Raw genomic sequence first — 23,201 nt, forward strand, 5'->3', positions numbered from 1 at the left:
GGCCACATCTCCCTATGGGTTCCATTGGAGCAGCCAACCAAGGAGTCAGCCTCCCCTCCCCTTCCACTAATCTAGCCTGCTCAGAGGTGCTTACTATGGAGTTTCATGCTGAAATCCCCAGTGGCTTCCTTTTTCTACCCTTCCTTGGACTGCAGAAATGTCTTCCTCTTGTGAGTCCCTCTGGAACTCTCTTGCCTCTGCTTCTCTCACTTAGGTACCTGAAAATAGGTTGTAAGGTCTTTGAAAGCAGGAGCTTTATTTGATTCATCTATTTGTTTCTCAGCACCAATTATATATAGTACCTGGGATGCTGGGATACTGGGGGATGGTTGGATATACAGGTGGAATGTGAGTGGGTTTATAATGGATGTATAAGTAAATGGAGAGATGCATGGGATGGATGGATACATCCATGTATCCATACACGGTGAGTACATGGATCAGTGGATGGATACATGATACATTCAAACACAGATACAAAGATGGATGATAACCGGGTGGGTCTACAGTCAAGCAAACAAATGGATGGTAAATTGATAAGTGTATGAATGATAGTTGAGTGTGTCAAGAGATGTCAAAGGATGGATGCAGTTAGATGAGCGGGTGAGTTAGGTGGTGGGCAAGCATCAGGAACACGGCTGGTTGGAAGGAGAGTAGAGTGAGGACTAGCATGAAGGAACAGAGATCCAGTCTGTGCTTTCTGCTTTGAATTCCCTGGGACCCTAAGAAGTCTCTCTGCATTCTAAGCAGAACAGATTTAAATATGTCACAATTGCTGAGATGTGTCATTCGGCAAAGTGTTTCCCTTGCAAGCATGAGGACTTGAGTGAATCCACTAGAATCACCATTAAAGGCAGGCATGGCAGTTTGCATTTGTAACCCCAGCATTGGAGAGGCAGAGAAGGGTGGATCCCTGAGACTCACTGGCGGGCCAGCAAGCTGAATCAACTACATCCCACTAAAAGGTGACTGACCCTGACTTAAAAAAACAAGGTGGGAGCTGGGCGGTGGTTGCGCATGCCTTTAATCCCAGCACTTGGGAGGCAGAGGCAGGTGGATTTCTGAGTTCGTGGCCAGCCTGGTCTACAAAGTGAACTCCAGGACAGCCAGGGCTACACAGAGAAACCCTGTCTCAAACAAAACAAAACAAAACAAACAAACAAATAAACAAACAAGGTAGATGATACCTGAGGAACCACACCAGTACACACATACTCATACCCATACACATACGTACATAAATACACATGTACACACAGACATACTCATGTACATGCATGCATACACATGCACACACTCACACATATGTGTGTACATGTACACATGTGTATACACATGTACATGCATGTACACACAGATATATACATACACATGCACACATGTGCACATACAGATATATACACACGTGCATGTACATACATGTGTACACATGCACACAGGTGCACACATGTACATACACACATGTGCACACATGCACACGTTTTATAAAACTATACCATTAACCTCTGGGGAAGCTCATAGGTCACATCACCCTGCCATGTCCAACTCCATGACAAACCAGGGTCATCTTCCACACAGCACATCAGCCTGCAACTATGATTTCAGGGCCCAGGGCCTGGCTCAGTCACCATCCTAGGCTCTTGTTCTGTTGGATGAGAGGAGCTCCCTCTTGGAGCCCCAGCTGCCTTTGTCCTGTCCTCCTGTAGTAGCTACCATGACTTTGCTTCTGCATAATGTACGCTGTCTCAACCACAGAGCCCTGTAGCCACGGTGTTAAACACCAAATGTGCCTGAATCTAATGAGGCTCCTCCTTCAAACTGGGCCACAAAACCCCACTCCGTGCCTATCTCACTGCAATCACCCTAGGTCGCCCCATATCGTCATTTTGCTCATAACAGCATAATTAGAAATGTCAAATATTTTACAGTGCTCACGGTGCATTTGATTTAAGAGTATCTGGTCTTACATCCTGATAAAACCACCATTGAGGCATGTCTTCTCTTAATGAACTGTGCAGGCTCCAGCAACCACCATAATCTTTCTCAAAATTTCTTCTCCTTGGTGTTTAAGATCATATACAAACTTAACAATTTACTGAAATCCCAACCCTAAACACCCATATTTAGACCCAAAGCCCCAAGATGCGTGAGCACTTCGGGTGTCAAGTGAAAACCTATTTTCCCCGTTTCTGACTCTACAAAGGCAAAACTGGTGACGGTTCTACTTATATTTGAGGTCCTTCACTGAAGGACAGCAGTAACAATGCCAGAATGTGCTTGAAACCAGGAAATGCCATTCATGCATGCACGTATTGGTTGCTTTTCAAACTGCTATTTCAAAATCCTTGACCAAAATGAAAAGATTTAAGAAAGGACAGGTTCATCTGGTCACAGTTTCAAGGCACAGTGCAGTGTGCCTAGGAAAGCAGGGCAGCAGGACCAGGGACAGCCGGGCACACTGAACACAGAGGCAGCAAGCAAGGGGATGCTGCTGTGTGGCTCACTTCCTATTTTTTATTCAGTCCGGGACTCTATCTTACCTCATTAGATTCATGGCCACCCACATTGAAGGCGGGTCTTCCCAACTCAACCCAATCTACAGGGTCCCTTATAGACATGCCCAGGGGCTTATTTCCATAGAGATCCTGAATACCACCAAGTTGACAATCAAGACAGAGTATCACAAGGTGCCTCCTTCAGGTGTTCTTTAACTAGCAATGGGTGATGTCTCCCAAATCCACAGCAAGCTAAACATACAGGCAGAAACAGATTCTAGTCTACCTCTGGTACCCTCTCCTAGCAGAGAATAGCCACCATGGAGCCAATGCACTACTGAGCATCACGAAAGTGGACTATATCCCTACCCGTAGCTAGGAAAACATCAAAATTCAGCATTCAAATGACATTTTCTTTACTTGTGATGTGCCGTACAGTCAAACTGTCACACACTGGAGATGTCTGGACCAAGAGGTCAAGGTTCCCCTTCCATTCTGCACCTTGAAAGGGGATGCGCTATCCCATTCCTGAAGAAGCCTGACTGTCTCGGGATATTGACTCTGAGAGTCTGAGACCAGACATGGCACAGTGAAGCCCTGAGCTATTTTTAAAACTGTCCTCTTGACCAACTGTACACAGTACTAGAATTTGAATCTTAACTATCCCCTACAGGCTTGATCTTGGCTTGGTCCCCACAATGGCACTAGTGGGGATTTTAAAAGTGAAAGCAAAAGGGGGGTGGTGTGTGTGTTATGTATTGCCGAAATCAGACCTTTAGGAAAACAAATCGAACCCAGAGAGCTGGAGAGCTCATCTTTAATTATGCCTGCAGGCCCAGCTTGCAGACCCATCTGAGCTAAAGCTCTGAGGAGTTGGGCCCTGATCCAACAGTTTTTCACAATATTTATAGACTGTACGGCATCGCTTTTTTTTTCCTTTTTCTGTCATTGGTGGGTTTAGCATATATGACTAAAGACCAGGGTTGAGCAGAAGGAAAATTGATATGGTTGGAACAATTATTTTGCAACAGTTCGTTTAAGCGCGCAGGGTAGGGGGTGAAGGGAATGCTGTCTGATACAGGAAGTAAGCAAGATTACAGAGGCAAAGTGCCATGAGACGTAGCTGCAAGTGCAGCAGAGATTTTTAACTCATTTGATCCTCCACACCCATGGTCGTCCACACTATGTCCTTTAAAGGCTTGGTGGTTTCCCTAGCCCCTCCTCTTCCTGCGATACCCTAGCCCCTCCTTTTCCGGTGGAATTCTAGCCCTCCCCTTCCTGTGACTTTTTTTAGGGGTGCATATATGAGTGCTGGTACTTACGCATAAATAGACACCTATATTTGGAAAACAGAGAGCAACCTTAGGCCTCATTCCTCTGGACCACCTTAGTTTGGGGGCTTGTCTCACTGGTGTTGGTTTTTGTTTTGTTTTGTTTTTTATTATTATATGTAAGTACACTGTAGTTGTCTTCAGACATACCAGAAGAGGGCGTCAGATCTCATTACAGATGGTTGTGAGCCACCATGTGGTTGCTGGGATTTGAACCAGGACCTTGGGAAGAGCAGTCAATGCTCTTAACCACTGAGCCATCTCTCCAACCCATGCCTGGTCTTTTTGTTGTTGTTTGTTTGTTTTTTGTCTTGTTTTTCGAGACAGGATTTCTCTATGTAGCCCTGGCTGTCCTGGAACTCACTCTGTAAGACCAGGCTGGCCTCAAACTCAGAAATCTACCTGCCTCTGCCTCCCAAGTGCTAGGATTAAAGGCGTGTGCCACCACTGCCAGGCCTTTATTTTTGTTTTTTTTTTTTTAGAGGGTCCTGGGAATTGAACTCAAAGCACATATCAGCCATGATTGCAAGGCAAGCACTTTCTCCATTGAGCCATCTCCCCTGCCCTTCCTGTCACTTTTGAATGCTAGTCACAAGGGGAGCGGCTTTGTTCGGCTCCACACTCTGCACTGTGCCTGCTGACTCAATGATTAGAGTAGAGCCTGTGAAATTCAGAGCGGAAACCGAAGCTTTTCTTTGTCACAGTGATGGAGAGATGGCAACACACCCACCTACTCACTCACAGTCCCCGGATCTAAGGTTGTAAAGCAATAGAAATCCTGACCTAACAGTGAAGAGGAGACGTCAGTAAATCTGAGTACAGAAAACCCGCTTAAACGGGCCTTATCTGAGCAGTGACAGTACTTAGTGGCTCTGCCCATTGATGAGCCAGCCTGACTCCATCTTAAAATTAGAAGCCATTTTATTGGAGGGTCAAAGTAAGTTCAATCCTGTTTTCTGTAAAATTTGGAGTTGACCTATTTTCTGGAATTTGACATGTTCCACACCCTATACCCCGACCTCCACCCCGATAAGATAATATGTTCTGCCAAGTACTTTTGAAGCATTCAGCCAAGTTCCTACATAACCCAAATTCCTCTGGAAACCCCATAACCCTTGAATAGCCCCCAGTCTTGCAGTTTGGGAGGGTTATATAAACCCCACGGTCTCTATGTTCACTGCTGTTTTCTCAAACCCCTGCTTTTAGGGAGACAGCTCTGTCTGAAAGAAAATAAAGCTTGCTTAATTCAACTAAAAGGATTTGGGTGATGGTCTTTCCTCTCGTTTGCTAGGTTTAAGGATGTCCTCCCTAAGTGCCCTGGCCTCAGGCTCCTTTCCCCCCGTCCCCAGCCCAGCAGCATATTAATCCCAGTACTTTGCCATCTCTCTCCCTCCTTCTTCCTTCCTTCTTTTCTTCCTTCCTTCCTTCCTTCTGTATATGTTGAAGACAGAATCTCTCACTGTGCTGGAACTTACCTGGCATGCTAGGTTGGGTGCCAGCTAACCTCAGGGACCCACCCGTCTCTGCCTACCCAGCACTGGAACTACAATCACATTCCATCATGATGCCCAGCTTCCTTGTATCTATACAAGGTCCAGATATAGTGGGGTTCCAGAGCTCCTGAATGATGCTTGTGGTTGACCGTGGACTACAGAAGTATAAACAGCTTGCACCCTTGGGAAACTCGGAAGCTATGTACTGAATCCTTGACTGAACCAGCTGAGGCCCCTCCACAGACTCTGCCTGAACCCAGCTCTCACCCTGTCCACACAATCCTGATTCACTTCTCCTGCAATCAGCACCCTTACACCTTCCTCTCTGGGTCTATTCTTGGGCCCTGACCCAAGAAGTATGGATATGCAAATAATGAGAGTTTCAGGGACACCCCCCCCCTCTTAGAAAGAAGACTAAAAATGAAAGGAAGAAAAACAAAACAAAACAAAATCTGACCTGGGTGAACTTGGGAATTTACAGAGTCTGTTGAGTACCAAGAGATGAAACCATTTCAGTTCCAAATGACCTCACCGAGACAGTTCAGAAGATGAAGCTAGGACCGGACCCCATGATCGTCAGAAAGTAACAAGGCTACAAGCACTAGATTAACACTTGCAAGGGTTTCAGTTTTCCAGAAGTACATAGAAACCTGTAAGAGATAGATTTGTCACTTCCTACTGAGGTCCTCCTCCCAACACACACACACACACACACACACACACACACACACACACCCCTGTTTACCCACCAAGAGGACAGAATGAAGACACAGAAGCAGGTGATGTCCCAAATGGTTATTTCATATCTCCTTTCTCAAAGACCCCAGAGGACCAGTTACTAGCCTAAGGGAACAAACCCAGAAGAAGCAGAGGTTTCCTCAACCTTTCCCACAAAGAGAGGAAAGGGGGTGAGGTTGGCAATAGGATCCCAACAGTGATTGCCCTGCCTACAGAAAGGAGGGAATGGTTCTCTTGAGTCGGTTCAGCTGGGACAGGGGTGCTAGGGGACTAGGACTAGGAAGGCACAGGAAAGCCATGTCACCATTGGAGATGAAGAGAGTGAACAGCCGAGGTCAGAATCTAACAGTATGGTCATACTGCTTAGCCATCAGGGAGGACTTGATGGTTCTATGTAGAAACTGGGATCGAGGGAGTTGAGTTCCCAAGTCTACTGTTGACCTGTCTCCTTAGCATAGCTTGATGTACATACATACTTCCAGGCCAGTTACCAAGTAACAGAGTGGCCTCTGAAGAGGCCACTTAGGTAAAGTGAGGGATGCCTCACACAGACAACTAGGTGGAGGTTGGGTCTAAGGATGGACCCCCAGAGCCCCGTGCATGCTAAGCACAAACATCACCCCTGAGCTGCATTCCCAGCCCAAATTTACACTCAGTGCTCCCCTCCCATCCCCCAAACCCCTCACCCCCACTCCCACCCCCCAGGCTGAAACAAGGGAGGTTCTTTAAGGCTCCGGAAATAAGCGAAACTTAGAAGCCTCAGGAAGCTTCTCAGGACTCCCCTGGCAAAGGGGTTCAGGAAGGCCTCTCCCTCCGCACTCTCCATTCAGTCGCTAGGCAGAGAGTGTGCTGTAAAATACTCGCAAGATCATTAGTCCTGGAAAAGGTCACCTGCAGTACCACTAGGACCTAGGAAACAGTGATGAGATAGCTGTGTTCTGAAAAGTCCTGACATCCCAGAATCAAAAAGAAAAATCCTAGGCCAAAAGCACAAAAGCTGGATTCAGAGATCAGGATGCTAAGGATGCTGGGATGGCAAGTCTGACTGTGAAGGCTCTCTGGCCCTGTGCAGATCACTCCATATGCTTGCTCAGACAAGGTCTCCATTGCAAGTAGAAGCTAGACACACAGGCCTGGTGAGGTCAATAGGTCTTAGCTTCAAACTGTCACTCTCTCTCCAGAGAGAGTCTGGCTTAATGCTGGACACAGCACAGGATCCGTGCGGGCTGTGTCCCTCAGTCACTGACTGTCTTTAGAATTCCAGAGATTCCCTCTTCTTTTCTAAACACATGGGTGTTGCAAACTGTATTTCCACAATGTGCAAACTGTATTCCCACGATGACTCGGTCACCTTTGCATGAGTAGAATTCATTGTTTCACGGATGGTATTCCCTTTTACCCCAAGAAGAGTGGAGCAGAGTGTCAAGTTCAAAGTCATAAGGTAAAGAAGAGCCAGAACCTGAACAAAGGCATGGCTCACCCTAGAACCCAGGACCCTCACACCAGACACATAGAACCTGAACAAAGGCAAGGCTTGCCCTAGAACCCAGGATCCTCACACCAGACACACAGAACCTGAACAAAGGCAGGGCTCACCCTAGAACCCAGGATCCTCACACCAGACACAGAACCTGAACAAAGGCAGGGCTCACCCTAGAACCCAGGACCCTCACACCAGACACACAGAACCTGAACAAAGGCAAGGCTTGCCCTAGAACCCAGGACCCTCACACCAGACACACAGAACCTGAACAAAGGCAGGGCTCACCCTAGAACCCAGGACCCTCACACCAGACATATAGAACCTGAACAAAGGCAGGGCTCACCCTAGAACCCAGGACCCTCACACCAGACACACAGCCTGGAATGCTGTGAGCCAAGGTCACCCTAGCCAGGAATCTTGTCAAAGCCACGTTGTCAGCACAACAAAAATTAGACCCAAGACTAAAACCTTCAGAAATATGCCAAGTCACCAGCAATAGGGCTTCCCAGATCGTGTTCTAGTAGTTTGATGGGTGAAAAACTCTTTGTAATTTTCTGTAAGAAATAAATGTCTGTTGTAGAAAGATAAGGGAATTCTGGCACACGCAGTGGTGCCTTCTGAGCTAGCTCCTATAAGAACAGTATGTTTATTCTTGCCCTTGAAGTGGGTATATCTGGCTCCAATCAGCAACCTAGCTAAAACTGGCCAGTCAAACTCTAACTTAGTCAGCAGGGCCAGGACCAGCATCTGGCAGGAAGATTGGATACCAGGGCCCTTATGTGGGGGATTGCACTGTTATGGGAGCTGTTGGAGAGCTTTGCAGAGACCCAAACTCTGGGAGCCAGAAGGCTTAATGCCGCACCCTTCAGAGCAGTAAGAGGGCATATGTCAGTCTCTAAGATGTCTGAGAGGTTGAGTATGGCACTTTGTATCCCACATCTTCAAGGCTGCAGGGCCATGCCTATCCTGTGACCTCATACAGCCCTCTGTTGCCAGGCATGGGGAAGAAAGATGAGTCCAGTCTAGGTATCAGAGGTCACTGCATACAGGTGAACCACTCTGTGAATGAGCATGCTAACCCAGTGACTTTGACAAGATCTAAAGTCACAAGCCTCTGGGTATTCCTGGGGCAGGAGTTTCTATACTAGACTAAGTGAGGAAGGACGGCTGACACTAACTGTGTGTGCACCGTTCTGTGGCTAGAGAACCAGACTGAGGAGAAAGCTAGCATTCCTTTTTCTTCTGACTGTGACCTAAGGTAACAAGACAATTCATTCTCCTGCCTTCAGTCCCCATCATGATGAACTGTATCCTCAAATTGTGCGCTGAAATAAACAACTTTTTGCTTCAGTTGCCTTTGTCAGGGTGTATTACTAAAAACAGGAAAAGCAGCTAATACGGAGCATGATTTACCTAGTGGCCAAGTCAGCCAAGGCTCCGTAATTCCTTCATTGGGGTCTCATCATAACTCTGCCCAGGCTCTGACACCATGTCGATATATTAGGTCACTCTCACTTGCCACTGGGAAGATTTCACAAGGTCCCTATGGAGGCTGTCTCAGTGCCACCTGTCTGGAAGAAGGTCTAAAAGGGACAGTCCATTCTTAGTAGGCAGGGTAGGAAAAAGAGAGGCCGGCTATGTCCACTCAAGTGCCTCCAGGGTCCAGCTCAGCCATGCTGTCTACCGACGAACCTTGAGCTCTGTCCTGGTTTCACGTCTGTTGCTGTGCGAAAACAGCCTGAGCAAAAGTAACGTGAGGGAAAAGGGTTTGCCTTAGTTCATCGCTGTGGAGAAGTCAGAGCAAGAACCATAAAGTAGCACGTCCATAGCCAAGAACAGAGAATAAATCCATGCTTGCTTGCACGATCGTTTGCCTGTTCCTATGCTCAGCCAACTTTCTTCACTCTTACACAGTTCAAGGCCTAGCCCATAAAGTGATGCTGCACATATGCAGGGTAGGTCCTCCTACAAACATGCCTATAGGCAACCTGATCCATAGAACTCCTTATAAAGACACTCTCCCCTAGGGATTCTCAATTGTATCAAGCTGACAGTTGTAATTAACCAGATCAAGCTCCATTGGGCCAGATCAATACCCCATCAGCCCTACCAAGTATATCTCCTGTCCTCTAGACAGCTCACACTATTTCTATCTCTGTACCTTGATCAGAACCCAGCCTGGGAGTCCTGAGGACTCTCCCAGACAGTGTAGGGATGTAGCCTGATTAACATAGCCAGGCTAGCTTCATTCAGGATTCACCCATCTCTCCTTAAACCCTCTGCCTCTTCTGGCTCACAAGAGCTTACCCTGAATGTGACTATTTCAGACTAATTCCAGGGGGCAGTGGGTTCAGAGTCCCTGGTGAGTGGCCTTTCTTGGAAACTCTCATGTCATCTCCTGCCTCCAGGCTTGTCCTCTAAGCCTTTCCCCAAGTCTGCAAATCTAACTTCCTGCTGTAACACACAGACGCCCAAGACTTTATCCTCTCTGTGTCATCCATGTTTGGTGGCCTCGTGGCTAGGCCTGGCCCTACGAACTATGTGGGGATCATATGTCCCTGTGCACTCTACCTGAGACTTACCCAAAACAGTCTCTTTGGGGACTAGAGCTCAGGAGAATGGAAAGAAACATAGTGTAGAGAGGTCCTCACTCGGCAAAGAAGAGCTGTGGAGGCAGAGGAAGCTGGGGCCTCATCTTGATTAGCCAGCTCTCTAAGCATCCGTGCCCTCCTGGAGTAGACGGGTGGTAAGGCCGGTGTGAGATGGTAAGCACAGTGGTCTCTCACAACAAGGATTCCCGAGCAGAGGCTGTTTCTGTTGACACCAGCTGTAGAAGTCAAGGGCAGGCTGTCCTACTAGGGAAACCCGCTATGCTTTGCCAAACACAGGGCGTTCAAGAGATCTCTTAGAAAACAAGCCCCTATTGGTATGGAGATGAAGGAGATAGAAGTCACTCAAAGCCTCAACATGGTCCCTGGTTGACTAGGCTGTTTGCAATAGTTAGTGAAAGCCTCAACCCCAGCTCAGACAGGGTATTCTCCAGGGGGTTCCCAGAACTGACACAACCCTACTTTATGATCCTCAGAAAACCTTGCCTGAGAAAATGCAACATTCATTTACCCTTCGGGAGCCCTTAGCAGTACATTTCAGCCCATCCTGTGAAGGGCTGATAATCTAGCCAGCGGCCTCCGCCTACCTACCCTGAGCGTGACTATGACAAATGAGAGAGGGAAGTGGACTTGAGATGTGATTTCTGATTAACACAATTACAGGGAGCACGGGCTTTGGTTTCTGGTAGACAAGATGATAAATTAATTGCACCCTACTATGAGAAAGATTGCATCCCTGAATCTCTGTGCCGAGCCCCGCTGCAACTCATGTATGCATGGAATAATTGCATGGTATTGTCAAGAGAGTCGTGGCAGGGATTCAATTACACTGGAGAGTGGCTGCCTGGAAGCATCGCCAGCATCCATCTCATCCCCAGATCCTACAGGATAAAATGCTGCTTTCCGGGGCCCTGTTCTCAGCACAGGAGGCTCCCAGGGCTGGGTTGTGGCTCCATACTCTTTGTGCAGCAAGAATACTTTCAAGGTCCCTGCCAACAAAAGTTCAGCAAATATACTTAATGCCTGGAGATGACCCCATCCATGAGTGTGGCCTCAGCCCTTCATCCTTGTCCTGCAGCTATTATGGGTTTCTATTCCAGTGACCCTGTCTCTGTGGGATCAATCAGTTCTGTTGACCTTGTATTAAGAGCTATTTGAGGGCTGGGCAGATGGTGGTTCAGCTGTGAAAATGCTTGTGATACAAACATGAGGACCAATGTGCAGATCCCTGAACCTTCACACATACTGGACTGGCATGGCGGCCTGCCCATAATTCCAGCCTCAGAAGGTGGACACAAGAGATCCCCAGACCAAGCTGGCCAGTCAGGCTAGCCAAATCAGCAAACTCTGGGTTTGACTGAGAGTTCTTGACTCAATGGATGAGGTGGGAGAGCTATTAAGGACGATTGCCAGCATCGACTCAGGTTTCCACATACCTGAGCACCCACATGCACATGCATCCTCCTATGCATATGACCAATGCATGTAGACATATGTACATATATGTAACACATACAATCACAGAAATGGAAAAGAAGCAGGTGGAAGCCTCCAGAGGGCTTGAGTGAGAAACAACACCTCCAAGCTTTATTCGGAAGGCCCAACTACTACTGGGTATGGAGAAATGCAGTTAGGAGGGCTAATGTATTATTCCAGGTGAGACCCAATTATCCCCCCTACCCAACCCCCAGAGCTCCAGCAATCCAAGGAACAGCAGATTTGAAATCTCTTCTGCCTGGGGTTCTGTGAAAATCCCTTCTAACAGAAGTGGCGTACAAGCGCTCCAGAGCCCCCAGGTCTTGAGCGCTTGGGAAGGATGCAGTGGAATTGGGAATGTTATAGACCAATCAAGTTGGAGGAAGAGTGGAAGTTCTGGTCCTGAGTGGCTTCATTTAAGATGCCCATGAGGTATCCAAGTGGCACTTCTCATATTCATCAGCAAGTTAGGAGTGGAGCTTGTTAAAGAATTTTGATCCTCTCACCTTGCACTTGAGTCCTTCTCATGTTCCATAATGATTTTCTTCTTCCAATAGTCTGAGAGCTACACCACAGAAGGTGACTTCTGAAATAAATGTTATATTTGCTTTAGGATTTAAAAGCCCGAATTCCTGTGTCTCAGGAGACCTTTTATTGAAATCCCTGGATGAGACTAGCAATTCCTACCGTAGCACTGTACCAGCTTTGAGCGTTAAGCCACATGCATGCTCTGGGCTGAATTTTTGGACCTCTCTCCTCCTCCATCAAGACTGGCAGGGTTATTCATCTTCACCTTCGGGCTCTTCATAGTAGACTCTTGAAGGAACCTACAGTTTTGGAATTTAGTGTCAGTCCATTGAACACTATGGGGTCTCAGGGCCTTCTGCCTTTACTAGGGAGGTCCAGATCATCTTTAGCCATGGTTGACACCTTTCTGCTGTTTCTACTTTTTATAAATGAGCCCTACTTTTTATGAATGGCTCATTCATAGTATTTGCCTTCCTGCCTCTGCACACTTTATAATGTGTTGTCTTTCCCTTTTTGATATGTAGGAATTTCTTCATATAGTTTGTCTACTTAATTTTTGTTAACAAAATGGTTTGTGCTTTTATATTGTTTGAGTGGGTTTTTTTTTTTTACAAATATGGATATTAGATTTTTATTATTAAAGGTAAATTCATCTTTTTTCTTTGTGGTTTTTTTGTGTTCTTTAATAAATTATTTATAATGAGATACTCTGCAATATTCTAAAAGAGGAATTTAGATTTTTAATTTACTTTGTACAAAATTATCCTACTTAATTTCCTTTTGCTATGACCGAAACCAAGCTTGTCCATGACCCCCAACAACCTGGAGGTGGGAAGAGCTTACAGGTTCCAGGCAATCACTAAAGCAGGAAGTCAAGCAACAGCAGAAGCCTTGAAGGATCGCTACTTACTGCTTCACACTCTAGGGCTTGCTCAGCCTGCAGCTTATACAGCCCAGAACCCCCTGCTCAGAGTTGACACCACCACAGTGTCAGATGATGACACCACCACAGTGTCAGATGATGACACTACCACAGTGGGCTGGGCCCTCCCACATCACTTAGCAATTAAGAAATTGTCCCACAGACACACCCTGATGGAGGAAATTCCTCAGGTGTGTGTAAGGTTCCCTCTTCTCACAGGGCTCTAGTTTGTGTCAAGTTGACCAAAACTAGCCAGTACAGTTATACACAGAAAAGATCTACGTTTTTCCCCTTTTGAGAATAGTGCTTGTCTTTATATCATTTGTGAAAAACTCTGACCCCGCTGTTGTCATGCGAACCAATCAAACATTGTTTGCATATATGACTGGCTCTATTTTTAGGCTCTCTTTATTCCATCACATTCCTGTTGGACCAATATCACTTCGCCTTAACCTTGAGCTTTCTTAGAATTCTAATGTATGACAGGATCATTAATCACCATCAATTATTTATGATTTTGGTCGTATTCTGAGCTTTTTAATTCTCCATATATTTTTAAATGACACTTCGTCACATGCCATGAAATAATACCTTGTTAAATTTTAATTTGAAGAACAACGGACTCACAACTTAGTTTTTGAAGAACTATTATCATTATATTAACCCTTGTTATAGGGACGTATAGGACACTCCCCACTAATTCATGTTTACTTGGCTTTTCCAGTGATGTCTTAAAACTTTCTCTAAGGAGATGGAACTGTCACTGTGTGAGTCTCATCTGGTCTGTGAGCTGATAGGCCCTGTGTTCAGTACACTGGCCAAGCAGAACCATCTCTGTACATACTCATACATGTATATATACACACATACACATACACACACACACACACACACACACACACAAACACATACACACACTTTCCTAATGTTGTTCCTAAGCATATTATAGTGTTTGGCTGTTGTCAGTTGTATCTTTCAAAACTTTGCATTTAAATTTTTTATATTGTTGCCCCTAAACACAGTATGGCTATTCTCTTCTATCTGTCTGTCTGTCTGTATTGGGCTGAGCTCTTTCCTAAACTAAAGCAGCCTGAAGATTCTTCTAGATACTTCTATGCATTAATTGTACAGTCTACAAATAGTGAAACGTGTTTCCTCCTTTCGACCCCTCATCCTCAGGGTCAAGGAGGAGCAAAGCACTTGCCATTTGCCTTTGATTTTAAAAAGTATGCAAATGTTAATTACGGCATTTCACTACAAGCTTGAAACCCACATTCACTGAGTAAAGAAGTCCCCTCTGTTCCTAAGGTGTTAAACATTTGTTGTTCTTTTTTTACTTTTCACCTGTAGCATAATGATTAATTCTGTCTTTCGTCTTGGTTAGGGATTTCATTGCTGTGATAAAAGCACTATGACCCAAGGCAACCTGAGGAGGAAGGGTTTATTTTACTTCTGGCTCCATGTAACAAACAGTACATCACTAAAGGAAGTCAGGATAGAAACTCACGCAGGGCGGGAACCTGGAGGCAGGAACTGAAGCAGAGGCCATGGAGGGTTACTGTTTACTGGCTTGCTCAATCGTGGCTTGCTCTGCTTTCTTAAATATCCCAGGACCACCTGCCCAGGGGTGGTACCACCCACAATGGGCTGGTCCTCCCCCATCAATCACTAACTTAGAAAGTGCCACATAGATGTTAGCATTTTCTGGGTTGTAGTTCTCTCTTCTCAGTTATGTCTAGGTTTGTGTTTTATACTGTTACTCCATATTGCTTTCTGAGGAGTTTGATTTGATGTTTGTTTGTTTATGTTAATGAGTGTAGTTAACCTGTAATTTTCTCTATTTACATATTTTTTATTTATTTATTTTAATAACAAGGTTATGCTAGCCCTACAAAAATGAGTCAAGAATCATTCTCTGTATTCTTCAGAATAGTTTACATCCCATGGGGACTATCTGTTCCCTAGTTCCTTTGAAAACTCACTCTGCAGTCATCTGGCATCTCCCTCCACCCCAGAGCACTGGCTGACACTGTGTATGAACTCTTGTTTTGCATTTGTATGTGTTAGGTTGTGGGGTACGTGTGTGGGGTGTACATGTGCATATGTGAGTATGTACATGGAGGTCAAAGGTTGATGCTAGGTGTCTTCCTGAATCTGCTTCCACTTTACTTACTGGGGAAGGGTTTTCACTTGAACCCAGAGCTCACTGAAGTGACTAGTTTAATAGCCAATATCGTCCAGGGATCCCCTGTCTCTGCCCACTTTGTACTGAAATCACAGATTGGCTGCCACACCAGCTAAGAGGGAACTGAGGATCTGAGGTCCAGCTCTGGCTAACAGTGCTTTATACACTGAGCCACCCTCTCCCTGGCCCTGTTCAGACTCTTAAACACCGATCTCATTCTCTTGATGAGTTTCTGTCCATTCAGCTTTTCCATCTCATCATGAGTCAGTTCTAGTAACTAATACTTGTCAAGAAGTTACCTAACCAGCTATGTTAGCATAAGGTTTTAGCATCCTTCGATCAATTAAAATCGCAGTTCTGTCTTTCATTTCCTCTCTCATTGATTTCTGTTCCTTGTCTTTTCTACTTTCTACCTCTTTGGCTTACATTCTTATTTATCTCATCATTGAAATAAGTCTTATTCGTTAGTCACTAATATAAGCAAAACTGTGTTTCTGTTTAAATACAACCACTCTTTTTTATATCTAGTACTTTTATCATAGTTCAAGTTTAAGAAACTATAGAAATGATTCCTGAGCTGGGGAGTGGTGCCACACGCCTTTAGTCCCAGCACTTGGGAGGCAGAGGCAGGCAGATTTCTGAGTTTGAGGCCAGCCTGGTCTACAGAGTGAGGTCCAGGACAGCCAAGACTACACAGAGAAACCCTGTCTTGAAAAAACAAAACAAAACAAAACAAAAGATATGATTCCTGAAAGTAGAGTTTTTCAAATTCAAATTTAAAAGTTTCCTATTAACATTCTTTTTTTTTTTTAATTTTAAAATGAGTTATCCTTACATATTTTTTCATGTCCTCAAATATGTGGCTTTTGTTCATCTGTTTCCTGTTATTTTTTTTTCTTTTTACTTTTTTCTTTTTTCTGTGTATGTGTGTGTATCTCTGTGTGTGTGTGTCTGTGTACACTGGCACATGCCTTTATGAACATGTATAGAAGCCAAAAGAAGCTGTCAGGTATCCTGCCTGCCCTGTCTCTCTCTTGTCTTACTCTCTTGAGACAGAGTCTCTCCCTGAACTACTACAGCAGCCAACGAGCCCCACCTGTCCTCCTACATCCTCCCTTCACAGGACTGGGGTCTCACACATACACACATATAGCCACATTTGGCTTTTCTATATAGGTTTGGGGAGCTCAGGCTCAGCTCCTCACGCTTACCTTCTGAGCCCTTCCATTGTCTGTTTCCTTACTGACTTCAGGCTTGTTTGTATGCTATAACATCTTTTCAGTTCATCAAGATCGATGTTAGGTCTAGTAGATGATCAATGTATTGTTAAAGTCCCACGTGTTCCCGAGGTCTGGGTTCTTTCTCTGTGTCCTTCCTTTGATTGCTCAGCTGCATAGTTCTCCAGTCGACTTAGCTTAATTGTGAAGTCTGGATTGTCTGCGTGTCCTTACAGGCTGTGTGCCCATAGGCTTCACTAGAGAGATGACACGCTCTCTCAGGGTCCTCATGAATTACTTTTTTTTTGTAACTGTGGCACCTTTGGCTTTGTAAATATGAAGCTGTGGTTTTAGTTGTGTATAATTTAGGATGCTCTGAGGAGCTCTTTTTATCAATTATAAATTTTCCTCAAAATTCCTTCATGATGGGTTTGTTGTTGTTATTGTTGTTGTTGTTTCCCTAGGAGGCATTTTCCTGTGGTTGCCAGGGATTTGTTTATTTGATTATGTTTTGGGCGTGATTCTGAAAAGAATCTAAATCTGAATGTTCATTCTTTTAACTCCACCTGTTACTGGCTATGTTCCGGTTTAAGCAGAAGAATTTGGCCACTGCAGCTAGAACGGTTGCTGATCTGTTTGGGTTTCTTTTTAAGCCCTTATCACACAGTATTTTGTGCTTTTTGTTTGTTTTTGCTTCTCTGATTTATTTTTCTTTTGCACTTTACTGTCATGTCTGAGTTTTCTTTTTCCTGCTTTTATTCATTGAAAATTACTCATTTTATCCATTTATAGCTACACATACAGCTGCATGCGTGTGTGCGTGTGTTTGTGTGTATGTGTGTGTATGTTTGTTACTGTGGTTTTGTGCATACAAGCATATGTGTATGTAGAGAGGCCAGAGGTCAATTTGAGTGACATTCCTCAGATTCCACTTGCCAAGTAGGCTAGGCTGCACAGCTAGGGGCCCCAGGCATCTACCTGTCTCCAACTCCTTAGTGCTGTCATAACAAACCACTCCTGGGTTTTATCCCAGGAGTTCTAGGGCATGAACTCTGTCTAGGCCTAACACAGAGGCAAGACAAGCATTCTGCTGAGTCAGCCATCTCCCAGTCCCCACATAAAGCTTGTAAAGCTGTTTTTACACATACATTTTTAACACTTGAACTTAACAGACTTTAAATGTAACCAGCCATGCTCCAGTTCCTGGACTCTGTGAACACGCCACGAGTGATTTCTATATGCCATCCTCTTTCTCCTTCTGTCAATAGCCCAATGCTTCTTATCAAGCTTAGTCCTATTGATTCCCTGCTAATGGGGTTGTCCGTGTCTGGTTCTGGTCCTAGCCCCAGTACAGTTCCTGAAATGGATGGGTAGTGTTGCTCTCTGGCATGGTTTGAGTGAGATGGCTACAGGCTTGGGTATTTCAACATTTACTTGGTCCCCAGTTAGTGGTGCTGTTTGGGGATGGACTAGGTGGTACAGCCTCGCTGGAGGAAGTACGTCATTAAGGGACTGGCTTTGAGAGCAAAAAGCTTCACCTACTTCCAATTTGTGACCTCCCCACCTCCCTGCCTCTCTCCCTCTATCTTGCTGCTTTGTGCTTGCAGCTAAAGGTGTAAGCTCTCTGCTTCCTGCTCCAGCGGCCATGCCTGAATGCTACCATGCCTTTCCATAGTCATAGACTAATCTGTCTGGAACAGAGTGCCGACACTCAGTTCCCTTTCTCCTTTTTATTCATTCAGGGGCCTCAGCCCATTTGATGACGATGCCCACGTGCATTGTAGGTCTTCCCACCTTAATAAGCCCAACCTGGAAACTCCCATCACAAACATGCTCAGAGATTTGCCCTCTAGGTCATGCTAGAGGAGTGGTTCTCAACCTCCCTAATGCTGGGACCCTTTACGACAGTTCCTCATGCTGTCGTGACCCCCCAACCATAAAATCATTTCTGTTGCTACTTCATAACTGTAATTTTGCTACTGTTGTGAACTGCAATGTAAATATCTGATATGCAGGATATCTAATATGAACCTTTGACCTCCCTCTCAAAGGGGTTGGGACCCACAGGTTGGAAAACAGTTCTAGATGCTGTCAAGTTGATAAATCGTAACCCCTAAGAAGTGCCAGGAATTTTCCACGCATGATATCACATCTCCAGCTCCTACTGAGATTTCCCTTCTGTGCTGTAGAGCAGAGCTGCCATGCCTTAATTCTGTTGGCTTTCTTCTCTCAGTTCTTTAGTGGCGCCTCTGCCCAGCTATTCGCTCCTGCATCTTCCTGCTCTCTTTCTTACTCTCTACACTATTCCCACCCACCAGCAGATCCTACCAGCTCTCCCTCCCCACATAGCTTGAGCCTGTACGCGGCATCCCATTCCCTTGTCTGGATTCCCACAGCATGCAAGTGAGGTCCGGTAAGCACAGGGACTGTAGTGTCCCTTTTGCGATCCTTAGTGTTTGTTCACTGCCAACTTGACAAGCCTCCGGGCACACATGCCAGGCATTATTTTGCCTCTGGGAATGCCTGTGGGGGATTTACCTTGATTGAGGTTGATTGAGGTGGAAAGAAAGGCCTAGCCTAAAAACGGGTTGCACAAAAAGAAGAAATCTGGATGAACACAGGCATTCGTCCCCCCACCCCCACCCCGATTCCTGACTGTAGGTACAGTGTGGCCAGCTGGCTGATGCTCCTGCCTTCAGGATCTCATGATGGACTGCACCTTTAAGCTATGAGCCAAAATAAACACCTCCTCCCTTACATTGTCAGAGCGTTGTTTTTTTTTTTAATCACGGCAACAGGAAAAGCGACTAAGACAACTGTATTCTGAGTCCAGCACCTTGCAAAGTACTTGCAGCAAGTATTTCCTCAATCCCCCTAGGTAGATGGTATCCCACTGTGAATCCCACAGAGCAGGAAAAGCAGGGACTAGTTATTGTCCTTGTTTTTAGAAAGGGGGTGCCGGGACCTGACAGGAGGCTACAGTTCAGCGTGAGAGCAGAACAGATCGGGCTCCTGTCCTGGGCCGGTGCCCACTGTCCCCACTGTGCCTCTCCATCCTGAGTTCTGGCAGAGGCTGACAGCACAGGCCCACCAAGAGAACACCCACGCCCAGGTCACAGCTCCAGCCTGTGTCCCTAGACTCCCCCTGCCTCCGTAGGTTTGGAAGGTGATATCAGTTCCTCGTTCCAGCGGGAGCATTCTGCTTCCTGACATAAGATGGAAATCAGCTAAGCCTGTTCCCACTGTCATCCACTGAGCACATCAGCCCATACATCCCCTACCCCAGGCTCCCTCTGCAACTATGAACCAAAGTGAAGTTCTCTTCCATTAGACTGACTTATTAAGTGTTGTGTCACAGTGGTAAGAAAAATAATTAACATAGTATTGGGGTTGGATTTTGTCAACTTGACACAAGTTAGAGTTATTAGGGAAGAGGAACCTCCTTTGAGAAAACAGCTCCACCAAATTGCCTGTAGGCAAGTCTGTGGGGCATTTTCTTGATTAATGATGGTTATGGGAGGGCTGTCCACAGAGGGCAGAGGGCAGAGGGCCCAGGCCACTCAAGGACAGGTGAGTTTTAGTGAGCTAAGAAAGGAACCTGAGCAAGCCAGGAGGAGCAAGCAAGCAAGGGCGGGCCTCTGGCTTCGGCTTTAGTTCCCACCTCCAGGAGCCTCCTTTTACTCCTAGTCCATTTTAGTCTGCTCAGTGAGTTTCAGGCCAGTGAGAGACCTTGTCTCCAGAAAACAAGGTGGACAGCACCTGAGGTTGACCTCTGACCTAGACACACACACACACAATTTCAAAATTATAAGCTCAAATAAGTCTTTCCTCTTCATAAGCTAATTATCTCAGGTGTTTGTTACACTAACAAAAGCAGACTTGCACAGGCTTCTCCCTCCTTGCCGTCTGTACTTTGACAGTCCTCTGAATGAAAGCCCCAGGGACAGTCAGTGTGACTGGGCCCATGGGCGGGCCATTAGTGCCCCATGGCCCTGGAGGTTAGGCAGGGGAGACATTCCAGGACTGATTGTCTTCTAATGGACCAGAAGGCAGTTTATGGCCTCCAGGAACTCGACTCTGAGCCATTTGCAGAGGACACACTTGGAGATTCTTGGGAGAAGGCCTATCGAGCATGCCTTCAAGGTCAGGGATGATTACATACACCCCTCTAAACCCCACACTGCCCTTCCATGTGCATCCGCTCAGCTTGGTACTTGTCCCAAACCCTGTAGTCTAGCAGAACAGACCTCTGCCCCAATAAGACATTGTTGGATCATTCTGTGTGGAATGGAATTTTTCAGAATCCTCAGTTTACAGTTATTTCCTCACTAATGAGAAACGGCATCCTTCTTGCGCACACGCGCATGTCTCTTCTGTGATGTGTTTATCTGTGTGTTCTACCCGTTTTTATCTCATGTTCGTTTGTTTTTTGTTTTTTGTTTTTTGTTTTTTCTTTTGCTGAAACGTTGGGATACAATTGTAGTTCTTTGCTGAAGACCTCATCAACTGCCTTCTCTGCTCTGCCAGTTTCTGCGCCGCCCTGCGTTCAGCTTGCTTTTGGAATGGGCTTCCATTAGGCTGTGGAAGGCCACGCCCCTTCTTCTGGACGAAAGAATCCTGCAAGGTGCCTGTGTGAACAGCACAGGGCACTGTGATTTCAGATGGATCATGTCAACCGGCTCCACAGGGAGGTTAAGAAAGGCTTTCTATGGCTGGGGATGGGGTGGAGGTGGGGACCTCTCCCTTAGAGTCACAGGAAAGCTACAGAAGTCCAGCCACCTGCTTCTGTATGTGAGACCAAGCTCCCGCCCTTTAACACAAAACGTTTCAATGTGTATTTTCAAAAGGTGAAAATTTCTGAAAGTTAGTTGAATTTTTTATTTAAAAAAAAAAAGAAGTTTTCAAAGGGGGTCTTGGGCAGATGGTTCAGAGGGCTCTGAGTTCAAATCCCCAGCACCACATAAAGCTTGTGCACCAAATGGTGGAATCCTGTCACCCATCTGCGTGCAGAGGAGACAGGACAGCACCTTGGATTCGCTGGCCACATCGTTTAACCAAATCGTGAGCTCCAGGCTGAACAAAAGATCATGTCTCAAAAGTTAAGATAGAGTAACAGGGGAAGATTTCCACTGCCAAGCATTGGCTTCCATGTTTACATGTACATAAGCCCCCACACACACATGCAAGCACATATAATGAGTGTATACACACACACACACACACACACACACACACACACTCGCATACACACTGTTCCCTAATTATGCGTTTGTTTGGTTTAAAGCGTCAGATAACTGCACAAAGTTGGACAAACAGCTATGCCCTCGATTTGGCCCAGAACACGTGACTCCTCGGAGGAGTCAGTTCGTTTGAAGCTATAGTTATCAGTCTAAGGAACTACATGCATATCGGGTTAACTTTGCTTCTCTGGGTGTGAGTCTTCTCCTCGCCCTGGAAGGAGGGTATTCTCTCCTCTTCAGCTCCTCAGCAGTCAGCAGGACCACACACAAGTTACGCAATTTCCAACATTCATTGTCAACAACACAGTTACATCCTAATTCTGGATGGACTGAGAACGCAGAAGTTCCCACACTCCTGGGGAAAGCTCAATTGTGTTGTAGCCATGGTAACACAGCAGCAGAACCAGCGCTAAAGCCTTTCAAAGGCCTCCTGGAAGACGTTTTTTGTGCAGCAACCAATCAGGGTCATCCCTGTGTGAAATTTAGCCAATCGGGGAACAGGCTCCCTCGGTCCACAGCTTCAGTGGTTGGTGGGTCAGAACTCCTGCGGCGTGGCTCCCTCTGGAGATAGCCTGAACCATGGTGTCCTGCTTGCTTGAGTGAGCAGCGAGTTCAGTTTTGCTTTTGATTTCCGAGTTGAGAGATGGTCTCGTTGTGCTTGATAAAGTTATCGTTCAATGTATACATTGTGGCTATGCTAATTAAGACTTTCACGCCCATGTCCTTTCCTTCTTAACTTTTTACTGTTCTCCATATTTACTGTTTGCTTTGTGACTTTCATCTGCTTAATTTTCTGTCTTTGGTTGTAGTTCGTTTAACTCAAACTACCTAATTATTCTGCATTATATTTGTTTATTTCCGTATAAACTGAGGACATGATCACTCCAAGGTATGTTGAAGCAAGCAGACGGGTTTTATTGTAGATAAATAGAGTACAGCAAGAGGCATCTGGAAGAGACCAGAGCAGAGAGAGAATAGTAGACTGAACACAGTCACCAAACTGGACTTGGGTATGAAAGGAGAGAGAGAGATGGGGGAAGAGTGAGAAAGCCATGACAGGAATAGCAAGGCTGTATGGAGACATGGTTAGCCTAGTGGAGAAGCCCATGAGCTGGAGAAGTTTAGGGTAAGAGGCAGTGAGAAAAGCCAGGATGCCAGCATGGACTCTGAAATGTGTGACAGGCACTTGGGATCCTGGGGGCCAGCATGAGCTTTGGTGTGCTAATAGGCACCACAGATAGCCATTTGTCCTTCTGCCAGCGATAAGGGAACTGGCTCCTTGGTAGTTCCTGAGGAATGCTGGCTTTTGTCTAACTGCCAGAATTTGGGGGAAGTTGCCAGTGGTTTCTTTTGGACCTGACACTCATTGTCTGTATTTGTTCCAGAATTATCCCCAAACTCCAATCCATCCCAGCACCCCTTCCCTGTGGGTGTCGAATTTCTTTCACTTCATTCCAGTACAGCAGCCTAATCCATTAATTGCA

This window comes from Mastomys coucha, unplaced genomic scaffold (assembly GCF_008632895.1).
Source record: "Mastomys coucha isolate ucsf_1 unplaced genomic scaffold, UCSF_Mcou_1 pScaffold14, whole genome shotgun sequence".
NCBI classification, from domain to species: domain Eukaryota; kingdom Metazoa; phylum Chordata; class Mammalia; order Rodentia; family Muridae; genus Mastomys; species Mastomys coucha.